The sequence below is a fragment of the Haliaeetus leucocephalus genome, unplaced genomic scaffold (assembly GCF_000737465.1).
Source record: "Haliaeetus leucocephalus isolate CR32 unplaced genomic scaffold, Haliaeetus_leucocephalus-4.0 Scaffold848, whole genome shotgun sequence".
Taxonomy (NCBI): Eukaryota; Metazoa; Chordata; class Aves; order Accipitriformes; family Accipitridae; genus Haliaeetus; species Haliaeetus leucocephalus.
In genome coordinates, this window is record NW_010973284.1 from 2,091,119 (window position 1) to 2,109,197 (window position 18,079).

The 18,079-nt window shown below is 41.7% G+C and overlaps 1 long non-coding RNA gene across 5 annotated transcripts in view; it reads right to left on the reverse strand.

Moving 5' to 3' along the window:
• Positions 1-13,187, reverse strand: part of LOC104840986 — an 82,165-nt gene extending 68,978 nt beyond the window's left edge. For 4 of the 5 annotated variants that reach the window (XR_775313.1, XR_775311.1, XR_775312.1 and 1 more), the window contains exons 1-3: positions 13,056-13,187; positions 11,222-11,343; positions 4,671-4,741 (exon numbers count right to left, since the gene is read on the reverse strand). This is a non-coding gene — a long non-coding RNA (uncharacterized LOC104840986). The remainder of the gene's footprint in view (positions 1-4,670; positions 4,742-11,221; positions 11,344-13,055) is intronic. The other variant, XR_775315.1, reaches the window with a different exon arrangement.
• Positions 13,188-18,079: the final 4,892 nt, after the last annotated feature.

Consider the following 18,079-nt stretch of genomic DNA (forward strand, 5'->3'; position numbering starts at 1 on the left):
TCACACTTCTTTTGATGCGGCCCAGGATACGGTTGGCTTTCTGGGCTGCGAGCGCACATTGCTGGATTATGTTGATCTTCTCATCCACTAATACCCCCAACTCTTTCTCCACAGGGCTGCTCTCAATCCACTCCCTGCCCCGCCTGTATTTGTGCTTGGCATTGCCCCAAACCATGTGCAGGACCTTGCACTCGGCCTTGTTGAACTTCAGCTCAATTCTAACAGTCAAAAAAATTCTAAATTTTTCTAAAATTTCTAAAAGACCTTGACGGTTCAGTCTGCTTTAATGACACAGTATGGAAGACAGGACAATTTGCAGCAAAGTTGCTTTTCACTTTGAAAACTACATATGGGCACTTTCTGAATTCAGAGTTAACTACCGTGCTTCTGGCAGTCCTCCCACTATCATTTCATGTGCATGTCTTCCTAACAACATACATCCTCCAAAGCTCTGGGTCACAAAATGCAACACATGGGGTATGTTGGGACCACTACCAGCAGCTGGCCAAAAATGCTAAGGGAAGAATTTCTTTAATGAGCGGTATTTCCCATATTCCAACACATTTTCTGACTACCCCCTATCTTGTTTGGCAGAGGCAGGAGCATCCCTTTGCCAACGAGGATTTTGCTAAATGTTTCTCTGCTCCGTGAGAGAGCAGTGTTCAAAACCTATAGCTGTAGATGGTTTTTTTCCTCCTAAATTATCAAATTCCATAGCCATTGGTCAGACACGCCGTCTCCTGCCTCATTGTACCGGAGCTGCTATCACCCTCTTCTTTATTGCCCGATCAACATTTCTTCTCTAATCACCCTCTTCCTTACTGTCTGATCTCTGTTTCTTTCTAAATATCTGCTTTACTACCATTCAAATGTGTGAATAACTTGTTTTAACATGTTTTACAAGACAGACATATTTAAGGAACCAGCAGTACTAAAACATTAGAAAAATGGAACCAGCAGTACTAAAACATTAGAAAATACACAACAGATCTCAGCTAACAATGTGCATTAAATGAGTGCATGGCATTCTCTCTCTTTTTATAATCTATACCATCAGTACTGTTAACCCCACCTACTAAATCCACAGACACACACCTAGCATCTGTATGAAAGGAAAATGAGCTAGAAAACACCTTGTAACCTCAGAAAAAGAGAAGATGGGGATGGTATGACAGATTCATAAAGAAAAGCAGTATTTCATCCTTGTAACCGTGGAATCCAGTTTTGTAATAATAATTGTTTGTGCTGCTGACTTCCTTCAACACCTGTGACCCTGCTTGTCACGGCCTCATTGCCTGCTGGAAACTTGGCAAAAGACAAGAGAAGAGATATTAGGGAACCAATGCTACATCCTGAGAGAGGCCATAAAGTCCAAAGGTTGAACAGAATTGCCAGGAGCAGTCTGATAAACTAAGGAAGTATGTGGCTCTGAAGAGACAAACTGCTGTGCCCAAGTACAATATGTTCAAACTCTGTGAGCTGCACCCCAACGTCTCGCACGCTCGAAAGAGCACGCTATCCAGGGACTTTTCCCAAGCAGCCCCCTTGAAAAAGAATTATTTTAAGCCCCTTTCTGAAATGAGTATGTGAGCACTCAGTGCACCACACATGCCAGAATTTCACAGATCTTAAATCTGAAAAGCACTCCTCTTTATTTTTTCAAATTAAGCTAGGATGATTTGTTGATTTAATAAAAAGAAAAAATCCCGTGTAAAACCCCTTCTGAATTAGCATATTCAAGCCTTTTCCAAAATCTGGCTCCAGTAAAGAACTTGTCCTTAAAAATCTATCAGACTGTAACTAAGCTTGTAACTTGGCATGTGAAATAAATAAGCCAATAATCAGATCCCTCAGAAATTTTCAATTAAACCTGTAAAAATAGCTAATAAAATACTCAGCATTTGAAGAGTTTTTATTCAGGAGGAGAGTACAGCAGCTTCGGTTTCATGTAAGGAAGAGCATGGGGCATTAATAACCAAGGTCTTTTTCCCCTCTTTCCTAGCCACCACTCACTCAGTTACACTAGCACAACTTTTTGCGAAGCCACACTGTAAATCCGAGCAGAAAACTCTTTTCTGGCTTTCAGAACAAATCAAACCAAGAACACAGCATGGCCCCCACAAAGAACTGAGCAAGCACAAGCAAAGAGGCAGCGCAGGAACGGCAGCCAGGGGAGGGAGGAAAAAGGACGTGAGCTGCTTTGAGCTCATATTGCTGCTGAGTACTTTCTATTATAAAACCATAACCTAATATGCTTTCAAGACTACAGCTCTGAACCGCTTCGCATGGTGCACCTCCTTCCCTATGTGGGACCCTACAGGGATCTATACCGTTGCAGAAATGTGCCTGCGCAGAGAGGCTTGCAGGCTCAGACACTGCACTCTATTATACTTCTCATTATTCACTGCTTATTCACTAAACGAGAGGACAACCCCAGCAGTTCTTGTAAACACAACAGCTTCCTTGAGAAGCAACAGCAAAATCCATAAGTACGGCTCTCCTTGTAAGTAAAATGCCTGTCTTGGGAGGGCTGTCCTCCCTGGGGAGCCCCGCTGTGGGAAGCGGGAGCAAGGAACTGCCTTTTTAGGACTGTGGCTGAGCAGAGCCGGGAAGCGCTGGGGCAGGAACAGGGCTCCCGCAGCAGCTTGCTGGCCTTATATGGAGAAAGCCAGGTATTTTCCCAGCTCCGTACTGGGAGCTGCACAGCCGGAGCAGCAAGGTAAGGTGAGGCAGGGCTCCCCAGCAAGGCTTGGCCAGCCACCGGCCAGGGGGGCCCTCGGCCACAGCCGCACTCCTGCTCGGTGCGGACCTACAGCCCTGGTGTCTTCAGCCTCCGAGCATTTCAAATAGGCCTTATTAGGAAGCAGAGAAACTTAATTAATTGAAAGATCGTTTTCAGATCTGTAAAGCCAGATGGTTTGTGGGTGAACCGTACTTGATTTTAATGTGACATTTTAAGGCATGCAAGGCAACGTTTTGGAGCACGAGTCTCTAATGTCAGGCATCTTTTTAGCTACCTACATAAGAGGGCAGGTTTTCAGAGGTGATGAACAACTGGATTTTCTGAAGACTTTGACAGAAGAGGCAGGACACTCAAAGCCTCAGACACTCAGCAATTTGTTTAAGCATGCTTCAGGAACAACATGATTTAAGACTCCTCCCCAGTTGCCTAAAAATAAGGCTGCTTGACAGAAAAGCAACAAGGTTTTAGTTTCATTCAGTTTAAGTTACGTATCTTTTTATTAGCTGTTTTATTTTCCTAGGGAGCAAAACAAACTAAACCACTTCAGGCCAAATCCATCTATACGGGACATATGTGTAAGCACCCCTGACCATGAACTGTCCCATATTGTTGCTCTTTTTACTTTCCTGACTCATGCTTTTAGAAGTAAAAAGAGGAGGCTGTGAGTAAAATAGGAAGAAAGTACAATTTTTCCCCAACAATATCCATTTTTAAATTTGATTTTTAAATCTTTCTCAGAAAATGGCAACAAAAATGGAGTGTCCTTGAATATTTTTCTTTGGAGAAAAAAAATAATAATTTTCTTTTAGATATGGTTAAGAAAAATAATTTACAGTGTAACATTAAAATGAGACCCATCCAGGCACCCATCCAGACTACCCATCCAGGAATGAATCCAGCATCCCAGTTCTGAATATCAAATGGTATATTGAAATTCAAAGAATTACCCATACATTTTGCCATCTTAGTTTCTTGAGGTTAAACTTAGATAACTGCCTGCCTTGAGATGCTGAATAGTGTAGGTTTAACTGAAAGCAGCAACTTTTAACCTAGAGATATGAGAGTGGCTTGATAGTTTTGATCTGTACTACTTTTTAAATCCACAGACAAGCGTCTGCTCTACATCACAAACTACTGCCATCATTAGTGCCGTCAGGTAATAATCGCAGCAGGAAGACCAAAACTTTGATTAATCTTGCCACATCCCACTTGCAACATATTGGCAAGAAAACATGGGGGGGAGTACTAATTACCCATGGATAATCACAGGGCATCCGTTTCTAGGATTCCTTATGAGAGGCCCATCAGGAGAAACGAAGCCACAGACAACATAAAAATTACATTAAACAACTGAAAAATATCTAGATACACAACAAACTTACTCAGTATGAGCTCAGATACGCCTAGGACTTTCTCCAGTTGTTGACTGGGCTGGGATTACATTTCAATAGCTCCAAAGGAGCACTAGGGTAAGACTACTTTCAAAAAAGGCATAGAAGTTTTGACACCAGGTTTCATATTGTAAATTTCTCCTTTAAAATAACTTGCTTGCCAAAGCAGTTCAGCTGCCAGAAAGGGAGAAAAGCAGGCAAACTATTCCCTTAAAAGCAATGACTGTGCTATGCTGCTCAGGTACATGAGGCATTGCTCCAGAACTAGGGAACGTTGGCTCATTAGAAGCAATTAAAAAAACTCTGAGGGGATTTTAAAAACAACAACTTCCAAAAACAAAACATGCATATATACCACATGCATTTGTTTATGCAGCTGTAATGAGTGATGAAATCCATTTATGAGCTGAAGTCACAAGATTCTAAGCAGGTCTTTGTTTAATCTCAGTAAGTCATGACATTTCCCTACTACTTATAATAATGTGATTTGGATCAACATTTTCAAACTTATGCACCTGGTTTTTAACAGTGCTTACCAATTGCATTTCTCATCTGCTTTGCTGGAGACTGAACAGTTACTTCTGAGCCACCGCTTTGATTAAGCTTCCTAAAGACAGATATAGAAACCTTGTTTTAGTTTAACATACGCCTGTAATTCTTGGAATTCAGCATATATTCTGCAATTCTTGCTCAAACTGAGACTCCCTGCAACCTGCAAAGAGTGTAAATAAAAATCAATGAGACCATTAGTGAAATGACTACTTACAGCATCAGCCCTTCTACAACCACAAAGTCTATCCAGATGGATGCCCTTAAAAGATTTAAGAAGGTTTGCTATAGACAATGGCTTTTGTTCCAGCATGTTGCTGTGACTTGGAAGAATAAAATGAAAATAAATGCAGCTGTTTGCTGCTTACCTTAATGCAGCATTAGTGCCCTGAGTAACAAAGGTAGGACAGAGTATGCAGGGAAAAAAAGATTCAGCACAAATAACTATTAAGTTACATGTTTTGTGTATTTATAAACTGTGCTAGGCTTTAGATGTATTATCATATAGCTTTAACAGTATATGAATCAGTAATCCTGCATATAAATCAAGACCACAGTTTTAGCTTTGATATTAAGGAGAAAAAAAAAAAAGAGGAAAAAAAAAGTTACTTGCCACTGCTGCTCTTGCCATTACACTTCTATTAGCTATGCAAACACATCTGATGTTTTGTGAGGATCAGATCAAATCTAAATGAATCTAGGTCCACTGTTAATCTAAACAGAGTGCCTTTTTTATATTTCTTTTAATAAGGGAGAAAATATTAGACTCCTGATCTGAACGAATAGTCAATTTACATAATGCACAAGAGCAAGACGTCCCAGACGTAGGAAAAATTCTCTTAGCCTTTAAGGTCTGAAGGAAAGTGTTACTGTCTACAGCCATTCTCCACTTTGTTTCTCATGTTTGGCTCATTCATCTACTGCTCTCCAGAGTCCCAAATGAGCCAGGAGAACTGGTGGATTTTACAGCATGTCACCAAATCAAGATGGCAGAAGAATATAAGGAAAATGCAAGGATCTTTCACCTAGAACGTCTTGTTCCAAGCAACCTCTTGCTTATACGCAAAGCATATAGTACAAGACAATTTCTTCAGCAGCTTGGACCCAAACTCAGGAAGGTTCTAAAAAGGCCAAAGCCAAATATGCCTAACCAGCAAAGTCAATGTGTCACCTAACTGGCACAAACAAAGTATGTTCCTATACCTCGCATTTTTTACAATTATTTTTGTTGATGTAGGAAAATAATATGCGCTACTGCCAGTGTCTTTCCCGATGTGAAAAAAAGTCCTAAAACAATCATCAACATGAGGCAGCCAGGGAAGCACTGGAATTCCTGAGATGGAAAGTGGCACTTTTTCTGCCATTTTCAGATACACGCATCTATTGGATGTTTTTTATATTACACACAAGTACTACATGGGGTTGGGAAGAGAGACGACATTCTCAGCAGGACAGTATAAACACTTTGTTACCTTCCATTTTCTTAGGATGGCTGCATCACTCCAGTAAAAAAGTCACACATTGTATACAAGCCATAGCAAACAAGACTCTGTAATATTCTTAATGCCACGTCAATTTATATATGCTAGATATATTCATGGGAAAGTAAACTCAGATGCAATCTTCCTACCTACATTCTAAATCTATAGGGATTATATTTTATATTCCCCCATTTCCAAAGTCCTGTTCAGTTATTTTCCTTTAGCTTTTGGGGATCTACTATACCAGTGTGCCAGAAAGAAAATAACTGTAACTACTGAAGTCAGAGTAACAACTGAAAAACACTTATCAGTAGAAAACATTAATTCATACGCTAGTCCACCTGAACTAAACCCAGCTGAAAAGCTCTGAAAAGGCACATTAAAAAAAATAACTGTGAGAGCGTTAAGTAAACAGTTCCCTTACTGGATTTGCTATAACTGACTAAAACCTTTCTTCCCCTTTCCACATTAAAGGAAAGCCCTAAAACCACATTTTGCATATTTTATTAGTTCAAACCTTTTCTAACATGGTTCCCAGGGCAGACCAAGTCTAACAAACTTTAAAAGATGAATCTAACATTGTTCTAAAATAACAGTATTAGAATCTGGTAGAGTGTGAACAACAGGACTATCAATAAATGTCTACCCTTATTCCCAGATCCAGAATGGAATTTTAAACAATTTTTAGCCCCTAAGATTCACAATTTATTGAACCTGAACTTGCACACCAGCTTTAGTAATCAATGTTACCCATCTCACGCCTCTGACTGCTTTCATCAGAAAGAATAATTGCACATTGGGAGAAAGAAAAACATTTTTGTGACTGTTTTAAAAATCGTAGTTGAAAGTTTCTTGAAAGGTCAAAAAGCTAGTAGTTATCCTGCTAGAAACAGATTAGCAGGCAGAGGGTAGGCAAGGTGGTCAGGGGTGTATGGGAAGTATAATCTATCAGATTGATAGCACCACGATGTATATGGTACAATTATATCTTATCTTCCCAGCCCTGCAACCAAAATAAACCACTTGGAAGTCTTGGAGTCTGATTCTGTTGTCTTTAAGTACACACCCCTTAGGGTGGCGACCCAGGACACACCACACATCTTTTACTTCATGTAATACAAAATCAAAACAAATATAATCAGTATTTTTCCTTTTAGGACTCTCACTGAGACTCTTTGATGTGTTTTCCCTAATCGTTTTCTCTTTTTAATCATCACACTCAGGGGTTTCTCTGAGCTTATAATGGTCTAGTTTTTATGTAACCTCTTCCATGCGGGCGCCTTCCCAAGCTCCCAACACAGCAACTGCTGTAACAGTACACAGCAACACTACACCAAAGAATACCTTGTCCAAATGAAACCAAAAGGGAAATTTAGATGAGTACATTCTGCTTAGGTTGGAATTTTGGCTCAGACACAAGTGTTAACACTTCTGGTCTTGCAAAAAGAAGCTCTAATGGAGATACTGAAAATGAAAGTATCTCTTCTACTTCAAAGCTGAAAACCTGGCCACTTCTATAACAAGTTTTTCTGCTCTGGGAAATTTTACTTAACTATACCCATGCATGAAGGGGAAATCCTTGGTCCTATAAGTTAGCTGTGGGTTTGCCATTCACTTGACTAGACCTGAGACTCCACCAGGATGATTTCGTACCCATGGTACAAAACTAGTTAAATTTCTAACTTCTATATGGCTGCTTGCCAACTTTTCTTTGTCTTCAGAGCAATTATTCACATTTACATTTTATCTTGATTCTCTTTAGCAATATCCCTATTTACATAGAGAATCCTTAAACAGATTACCACATTCTTTTCAGTGTTGCCTAAGAGGTGTATTGGTGTACTACAGTTCTAAAATCTTCCAGATCCACTATTAATAAAATGCCTAAATTTAAAAAGGCACTACGCGAAACTCGCGTAACTGGAACACCTATAAAATGCCCCGTAAACAGCTGCCCTACATCTAAGCTGCCAGTAGATTCATGAGGTTCTAGAGTTAACTTCCATTTATCAGCTAAGATTTACTGATACTGCTGATAGTCATTTCTGTTGTTCTCTGCTGTGCCTTGTCAAGACGCTGCACATGGAGGAAGCAGGAGCTAAGACAAGAACTGGAAACATTTCCTTCACGTGGGAAGGTGCCCTGCTAAGAAACTGCTTATTGAACCTGACAGCGAGCATATAAACAACATTAGAGGGAGTGCTCACACATGTACTCCCAATAAAGGGGAGGACAAGGCAGTGAAAGTCAGAGCTATTACAAGACAAATACAAATTAAAGACACTGGTTTTAATCTCCAGGATATTAAAATATTTTTGAGAGCTCCCAGTGTTTGGGGGAGGAGGGAGGGAGAGAAGGGGGTAGGGGGAGCAGCAAGCTTTACTGAGACTTTTCTTATGGTTTGTATCACCTTTTGTGGGAAAATCATTCTAGAAAAAAGCAACAGAGGATTTTGAAACTAACAGAAAAGCACTTGCTAAAAGGTAGCTTGCTCTTTGCAAAACTTCCCATGAGGCCTGAAAAAGCACCCTGAGCATGCACTGTACCAGACAGCTTTGCATATGAAATGCTGTTTGTTTCAAAAACAGTTGAATACTTTTACCAGGGGGGTTATTTCAGTCAGTTGTCCCCTGATTACTGATCTGTGAGAAGCAAAAAAAGGAGTGACAGCTACCACAAAGATATAAGCATAACTATTAAAGTTCATGGGATTTTCGACATTCCCACTCCTTACCCTGAAACTTTAATCCTTGAGCAAATGCTGCCATATATATTTCCTTTGTTTGGCTGTCTGGTGGGCCACCTGGAAAGCATCAGCACTCTAAGAAAACTGCTATTGTTTATTCGGAATTTCCTTAAAAAAAAAATCTTGCTGTCCATTACCACTTCCCAGAAAGGTATATTGTTCTATCACCACCCGTATCAAACTCAAGTGCAGAGACATGTTTACAGTACGTGCAGCAGCTCAGATAGGCTGGGCTGTTGCAATCCTGTTGCAATCCTGTGCAGAAAACAGAATGTTAACGCTGGCATGCTGCTCCCACGCCCTCCCCTTTTCAGGCTTTACATTAACTCAGTGACACCCTGCTAGGCACAAGGTTTATTTACACAACACAAAGTCTTGAGACGAGCCTTTGTTGAACTGCAACATTGACAAGGCTTAGGAAGCGCTACCGACTATAGTAAAGGTGTATTAAGAATCAACTGAGGACCACATACGAATGAAATGTTTTGGAACTCACTTGATGGAGTTTCCAGCTGCAGCACAATTCTCTTTTAGCCAGAAGCTGTTGGGACAAACTAGGAAAGCTCCTGGCTTCCACGGAGACCCAGTTAATTGCACTAACACAGTGGTTCCACAAGGAGTTTAATCTGGGATACGCTGGTGACACCCTGAAAAGCAGCAAATGCCTCTCTCCATTGAGAAACCATTGAGGTTTTTTGCTGGGATAGATTTGAACGGGATGTATTTCCCAACACACTTCACCTCACGGCTGTGTCAGCGCAAGGGAGGGGACAGCGTGGGAGCAGGAAGAGGGCAGGACTGCCTCTTTTGTCAGCAGTGCGGGCCGAAAGCACTTGGGGAACCGACGACGTCGTAAATTGTGCTGATTTACGTCTGCTAAAAAGCCCTCCTTAGTTTTCCTGAAAAATGATTGCTATATGTATAGCATTTTAAAACTTAACATATGTGTAAAAACAGGCAAGAAAGCTTAGGTGCAGATTTATTGGGTGGAAGTGTCCAAGGGGGCTGTAAGCTTTATCTCCCCAGGACTAGCAATACCCACTCCTGTGAGGAGGAGTGGTTGTTGCACTCACCCTCTCCCCCAAGGGGTGCATAATGCAGAAGAGTTCCTGTGTTTCATGTGATCATCTTCTTGTCAAAGTTTTGGACTAAGTATCACGGCTTTTTCTTTAAAGAAACTATCTGCGTGAATCTGGAGAAGCTGACATGTAATACTTCCTCCTACACAGCATTTTTGACATTAACAACTCCAAATCATTGTCAGAGCCTCTCGCAGCAGAAACTCTAAATGTAAAGAAAAAAACAAAACAAAACACCACCCCTCCAAATAAGCAGGCCCATAGCAACTGGAAGATATTTGGTCAAAATGTCAGAGAGTGACCAGAGAGTGAAAATGGCATAAATCTAAGCATCAGTATGTGCTCTACACAGTCCTGGGTCAGATTCAAAATGCATTACAAGGCTGATGAACCAATAAAAATGTCAATGGTTGATATCCTAAAAGCATATGGGGCCAGTAACAAATATTTCATACCAATAAGTTAATCCTAGATCTTCTTCCAGATGAAATTCCATTCCTTTTCTGTACCTTTTTCCTTAATGCATTTTTTAAAATAAAAATAGTTCGTACCACTTGTACTGCATTTATTCCCCACAGATCCGCATGCTTTACTAGAACTTCAGTCTCATTATGCCCATTTTACAGGCAGGGAAACTGAGCCACAGAGATGCAAAAAGTGATTAAGGGTCATTCAGCAGGGAGGCAAAAACAGGGAAGACTGCAGTTCTATCCCATTTGAGTTTATTCTGTTCTCCTGTTTTTCTTTACTGGTATACAGAAAATGAGATTACTTCTCATTAAACTCACAAGGTTACATTAAAGAGGCGAACAAATTTTTGCTTCACTTTGTAAATTCTCTTGGTTGTCTTGAAGGGATATATATTCCCCACCAGTACTGCTACAGGGTTAGGTAAACACTTTGCAGACCAATAACATGAATGTGAAATGTACCACTGTTCTTATTAGTATTTATGTAATAATCTAGGGCTGAAATTGGCTATCATTGAATTGACCTCAGCTCTTTGACATAAATGCCTATTTGAAGCACCTGGCAATAGCCCGTAAGCATCCACACCCAGAACTGCTTTGTCCGGGCTTGCAGTTTTGCCAGCCACACACCTTTTCCTATACTGACTGTAAGGAACGCAATAACTGGAAAACATCAGCACAAAACATGCTTATATAGAACAAGGCTACGTTGTACCATTAGGTCTTACAACACACGTGCTTAACCTCTCTCACATGACTTACCTGAATCCACAGCCCATTCTTAGCTGAACAGAAGCCTCTGCAAATATGTGCACAGTGCAGCTGGTACCCAGATCTCTAAATACCATGCAGCCATTTTTGGAATGTCTTTCTAGTTGGGCTCCCTAAAAAAAAAAAAAAAAAAAAAAGTTAAAATTTAAAAAAATCTGAATTTCAATTAGCAGCCATCACAGCCCTTAGGCCTTTGCTTTATTATTGTCCTTTTATCCTAAAAATTTTCCTTGATCTCATGAACTTGTTTCTAATATATTCAAGTGTTATGGCTTTTTATATGTTTCATGTGTTCACAACAGACTGTGTAAACAGTCCTGTGAGTTGACCAACGCGTCTGCCAGATGCACTGCCGGCTGTTCATATGCAGTACTTCCTCTAGTGCACATGTGAACAGTGCTCCTGAACTCACTGTAAAAAAACAAGGTCTCGGGTGGGGATCAATACTGACTCTGGACTAAATTTTCCATCTCTGCTTCCTTCTGGAACAAGGGAACATATAGACGCTGCATTGTTAGCAACTGCATACAATTTTTACCGAAGACAAGAGGAAAGAACAGCAATTTTGAGGGTTTCGAGTATCCTGGTTCTTCCCCTATGGAAGTCCTAAGGGGCTGCTGTGGACAAGACCAGGACATTCCCATCCCGTGAGGGGACAGGGCTGCCCGGACCAGTGGGGAGCAGCTACACAGTCGGTGTGTGATACGTCAGCTGTGATCAGAGATCAAGTTGTTTAATCAGATGGGATCAAGGAAGAGTAGCAGTTTAGTAGCATCTTTTTCAAAACGGAGGTCTTTAACTCTGCTTGTGCTTTCAGGTATTGTCCTACCCAGGCCATGCCCTTTCCTCCCTACAATGCCTTCCTTGGCTATTTGGCAACCCTAACTGCTCCCACACCATGACTCCAACACAAATGACTATCATCCAGAGTGAATGTTTCCATTTGAATTACATGAGCAGGCACTCTGTAAACTTCCCCACAGGTTCCGCCACTATAATCCCTGTGAAGAAGCAACCTGCAGGACCTACTTTCACTGTTCAATGCTTTCTCTGTTTATTGCTACTACCGTCAGAAACATTACTCTAATTCAGACAGGTGTGCTTACATCTGCCAGCCACCAGCCACTGGTGACATTCAGTGACAGAAACTCACTGTCCATGTCCAAGCCTGAACCCACAGCATAGGGAAGGAAAGCTTGATTGCTCACTGGAAATCCCCAAGCTCTATGGTGCTTTGCATTAGGCATTTTTGGTCTCATGCAGACTCGCTTCCTTTCCTTCTCCTGTTGCAAGCACTGCTTTATCCCAGGTTGCCAGGAGCCTACTGTTCCAACAGCTGCTAAGACAGAGTGAGGTGTCCACTTTGACAGGATGCCAGATTGTTTATTAATTGAAAATCCAGGCATTTTGTATCCATTCTGAGACCCTAATCAAAACTGATTTTACCAAGGGCTCTGAATGGTTAAATCCAGTTACTCTGAGGCTTTCAGTCACAACTGGCAACCATAAATCAATGCATTTTGTTGCTACTGCTTACTTTAATACGCGTTTATCAAAACACTGAAATGCCAGAAAACTAACTTCAGTTCTCCACAGTGAAACCGCACCTCAGTAATACCTGAACAAATACACACTTCCAGCAGGATCTTTGTCCCCAAACACAGTAAATATCTTTTCAAAGGTGTTCGTCTGCCTCCCCACCACTCAGCATTAGTATGCTTCTATTTGTATGGTAAATTTTTTCATGCTGCCAGCTCACAATGCTGAGCACAGCCGTCTGCTTCCCATATGCCGCACGTCCTCCAGTGCCTCCTCTACTGCTTACCTTCGCTCTTTGAGCTCCCACTGAGGATCAGCTGCTATTCTGCCAGCCTTCTTTGTGTGTAGAGGATTTTTCCGACGGTCAGCTCCACAGGACAGGAACTTTGCCCGATTCTCTATTTCTCGGAGCACCAGCTATGCTATGGTATAGAAATAATGAACACAGAGACATTAATGGTGTGACATATAGATCTGTAACATCCTAAAAACCATGGGGAGCAAGGCCCCAGGGTTTCTTTCAGACTCATCTCTAGACAAGGTAGTTAACTTCTATTTGGTCAGTTTTTTGATGAAGAATTATAAAATACATACAGTTGTTTGAATTAAAAAATATATAGTTCATTACTTATTTGAACATATATTTCTGAACACTTGCGGTGACCACTGAAATCCTCTATAAAGCTAGCTGGGAACAGGAAAAATAATAGTGAGAAATCAAGTGCAACTAAATATTGGGTAAAGAGAAGATCATCCTATCCACTTTAGAGACAATCATATCAAATCTTTTATTCATATGTTGCTGCACATAAACATCCAGGGTTTGAATTGCTCAGGCAGCATTCTTAAGAAAATGGAAAATGTTTTTAGTGGTTCCTCCCTTACTTCTGCAGTTTTTCTCTGTGTTTACAGCCAGTGTTGCTGTCCTGCCCCAGAGGTAACCCAACAGGTCTTGCAAAGTCTCCTAACTTTGCCCCACCTCCATCATTCACAATCTTGTCTCTCTAACCTACTCATTTTCCTCCATTCCACAAACTATTAGTTTCAAAGAAATTCAGAGATTAATTAAAATGATTGGTGGGATGAGTAGGTGAGGGGGACAGGCTAAAGGGCTTGACAAGAAGAAAGATGAAAAGGACTAAACGCATATAGCTTGGTTATGCGATGACTAATTGAGGGTGGAGGAGATGGACACGATATTCATTTACAAGTGCCTATAGTTCTGAGGAGCATTTTTCATGTGCAAACTGAAGACTAGCTCAAGACTAGCTTTTGGTCTTCTTGTACAGATCTGGTTCCAGGGTCCTTCACTTCAAGCTGTGAGTCCCACTCTTCTCCCAGCCTGTGCATTCCCACTCCTCCCTTGTATCCTCAAATACTGATTTTTTTTTTTTTTTAACTTTTTTTTTTTTAATTTCAGCTCAGCTTTCGGACAGATTCAGTTCCTGGATCTCTACCTGGCCACATGAGCCCTAGTGGGAGCAAAGAGCAAAAGGAGAGGCCATGGAAGCTGGGGGTGGATGAGGTGGCACCTCTTTGCCACACCTCTGCTGCGCTGCAGACTTAGGTGGACTTGAACCAACTATGAAAACACACCTTGAGGAACGGGGGAGGAAGTGGGAGCAGGAGCACCTGTGAATTATTTTACTTCCACTTAGCCTAAGGAAGCTCTGTTCCTTGTGCCCTCTCACTCCCAGCTTCTTTTACTGTGCTCTGATGTAGTAAATAAAAGAAAAATATTTGCTCCTTCTGACTCTTCAAACTCTTGTCTCCCTCAGTTGGGGAAACCCACTCCATAGTAATTCCTTAAGCAAGTGAAATGCAGTATGAGAAGATCCAGTAATTCCCACTCTTATTCACTTCATGCAGAAGTGAAGCAGGATATCACATTTGAAAGTATGAAGTGAGAAAAAAAAAATCTGTACAATAAAAGTAATTATATAATAAAATATTGTGGAAACATCTCTGATGAGGGGTAAAAGCAAGATGGTGTAATATATCTAAGTTTAAAGAAAAAGAAAAACTGTATGGAAACAAGCATTTTCTTTCTGTGAGCACTGTTGCCAATATAAAAGAGCAGAAACTGTCATTTATCCTTTTTTCTTTTTTTTTCTTTTTTTCCCAAATGGTCTAGAAATAAGCCAAAAGCATTTGTGATACAGGAGTGAAACAAAACAACAAACCCATTTATTCCTGGACACCAAATATAATTTAGATGGATGTGGTATGTACAAGAAATTTTAATTTGGCCCTGAAAAGCCATTTAATTATTCAGATTATCTGATTGCCTCAGTCAGTCTTGTATTGATTGGAGAACTTTATAAATCAAAATCTGCATTACTGCTGCTCAAAGCATCTGCCTCTCACAGCAACAGAGATGTATAGTTCATTTCCAATCCCTACCCACAAGTTAGTTTATTGAGACATGTAAATGGCTATGGTTTATAAATGGGTTGGTAAGTGTTCTTTCATACTACTAAAGGAATATTTACTTAAGGACATCAGGAAAGGTGGGGGGGGGGGGGGGGGGGAGCCCTAAAGTAATAGCTGTTGAATAAATCAGGGCATAGTCACCAAAATTCCCAGCTCCTTGGCTAACGGCCACGAAGGATCACTGTCTCTCTATTCCCGGGGCCCACTTCTGATCTGTGGCACTCCATGAGTCTCGGGTGGTGAACTCAGGGCACTCAGCTGAAATCTAAGCTGAGACCTCCGTAAGCGCCCGCTCACCAGTCGGTCCCGAATTAGGTAGAAAATCCCCTCGGAGCAGCAAAGAGCATTTGTCTTTGATTTCAGAGCGCTCCTGCTATGCACAACCTTTATGACCAGCTTGACTGTCTCTTGCCAGCCTCGACCAAATAACCTCTAAGTGAGTAGCAATTAAGATAATGAGTGGACTGATGGGTGTCCCCCATAGCTACAGGCCTCAGTAGCAACACGTCTCTGGCAAACTGGAATGTCTAGTCCTGAAACTCCACCTCTGTAAAAGGAAGGAAGTAGAAAACTAAAATGGGTGGAGGGTTTAAAAAAAAAAAAAAAAAAAAAAATTAAATGACTTTAAATGAATCCCTCCAGCCCGATCCAACACTCACTGAAGCTAATGAAAAACTTGCATTGATATCAGTGGGGCTGAACTGGACAGACTGTAAAGGCACAGTTTTCCAGGTTACACAAATATGTATTAAATAGAGTGGTTAAAGCTACATGTTCCTTGTAGTCTGAACTTGGCTTTCTAGGACAAAAGAAACATGCAGAAAAAAACCCAAAAGATAAATCAAAACAGCAAAACTCTAACCAATATGTCAACAATTAATCAGAACAAACTTAATTAGTATTATTTGTCTATACAGAAAACTGACTAAAGCAAATTATTTGCGTGGCTTCCTATGTAACCAGAAAAAAAGCCCCTTTTAGCTTAATTTTAAGATAATTCTTATCTCGCAATAAAAACCTCCACAGAGCAAACTACTTAAAATTCACGTCTTGCATTTCTCCAGAATTTCTTCCCTGCATAGACAAGCCCTTCATAAACATCAAAACTGCACGCTGACATGACAGAGACAGATCATTTATGGACTATCTGGGGGGAGTTTTAACGCAGCAAGCACCGCCACATCAGGTCCGACTAGATACCCTATCTCTGACAGGAGCCAGGAGTGGATACCTGGAGAGGGACACAAAACCAGGGCGCACACAGAGAGGTTTTGCCTCGGGGTGCTCTCCCAGGCACAAGCCATTTGCAGCTTTGGGATTTCCAGAGCCAGAGACACACTGCCTTCGATAGCCCTTAAGGGATCTCTCTTCTGTGAATTCATCTAGTCACTTTAAAACCCCTCAGTTCATGCAGCACTCTTGCCAAGGAGTTCCACAGCTTAACTACAACTCTGTGAAGATGTTTCTCTGGTTTATTCTGAACCTGCCAGTTTCATTTAATGCCCCTTGGCTCTTGCGCCAGAAGAGTCAGTCGCTGGCCTCTATTTATCTTATACGTAAAGATTAAAAAGGAGTTAAACACCTGCTTCTAGCATTCACTGCATTAATGAATTTCAGAGATTTTCTTATGCCTATGCAATAACTTACTGCTGTTTGGCTAAACTATTTGCAGCTGAAGCTACAGCAGCAGTTGAGTAGTTTGAGTTACCTGCAGACAGATGCTGCCTACGTGAAGGTTGTGTGTATACCAACAGCATACAGTGACCCCCCCAATTCCCGGCCAAAACTTCATGTTTTGTGCCATGGACTGTTAACACAAACGTACAATGAAGTGCATGAATTATTTGCATAATTCCAGTTAGCATACAAAGCAACACCAGTGCCCTCCACGTGGTCAAATGAAGTCAGGTGGGAACACCAGGGGAAAACGGAGAAGGAAAAAAAAAAAATCAACAACTTCAAACAAGGGACCTAGACCTTCACTTTTCTTCCACAGCTGCTTGTGTTTCTGTTTGCTTCATTGTTGCTTCCTATACTGTAACCAGTAATTATGTCATTATGTCTAGGAAAAAATAGCACCGGAGAATCTGAAAGTGTATTTTCAAACCTAGACATAAGTTTGTCACCTTCATGTATCACAAAAAGTGATTGAACCCGATAGACCGAGTTCTTTGCTGACATAAAAAGCCGGACCACCCTACAGGTAACAGCTTTGCGTGGCAAGCATAAGGCGCACTTGTTGCACTGTTGGCAAAGTGATAATAACAGAACACCCTTCAGTCCCTGTCCTACCCCGTGTTGTCACCGCCTGTCCTTAGATAGCTGCTCCGCTGTATTCCAGAGGTAGCTGCCTGTCAGCGGTCACGAATTCACACCTCCCCGCCAGAAGGGTGTGTGCGGGGCAAGGTGAGGAGGGGGAAGGTAAGGAAAATGAATACAGGCAGTAGGGCATACCCTTTTACTAGGGCTGTGCCGATGCGTGCCACGCTCCGCGTAGAGCGGTTAGGGCGAACCAGAGATCACCCATCTGTTGCTCCGAGGTGAACGTGCCGGCACAGACTTTTCCCCTCGACTCGGATCCTTCGTCTCCAGCCTTTATTTTCCCTCCCGACTAACCTGTACTTCCACAGTAATACCGGGGCACTCTTTCTAAAATTAGGCCGTCGCTGTCCCCTCCCCTTGGAGGACGAGTTTGGAGAAACCCATCTGGAAGCAGGCATTTTCCTGTCAGGCTTTACCCCCCCCCCCCGTTATCCTGGCACGTTTTTGAGACCGGGAGCCGACACCCGCGATCACTGCAACGGCAAAGCCGTCCCCTCGCGTACACCCCCGCGGCGATCAGGCGGTATCGGACGAAACCCGCACCACCCGCGGGGG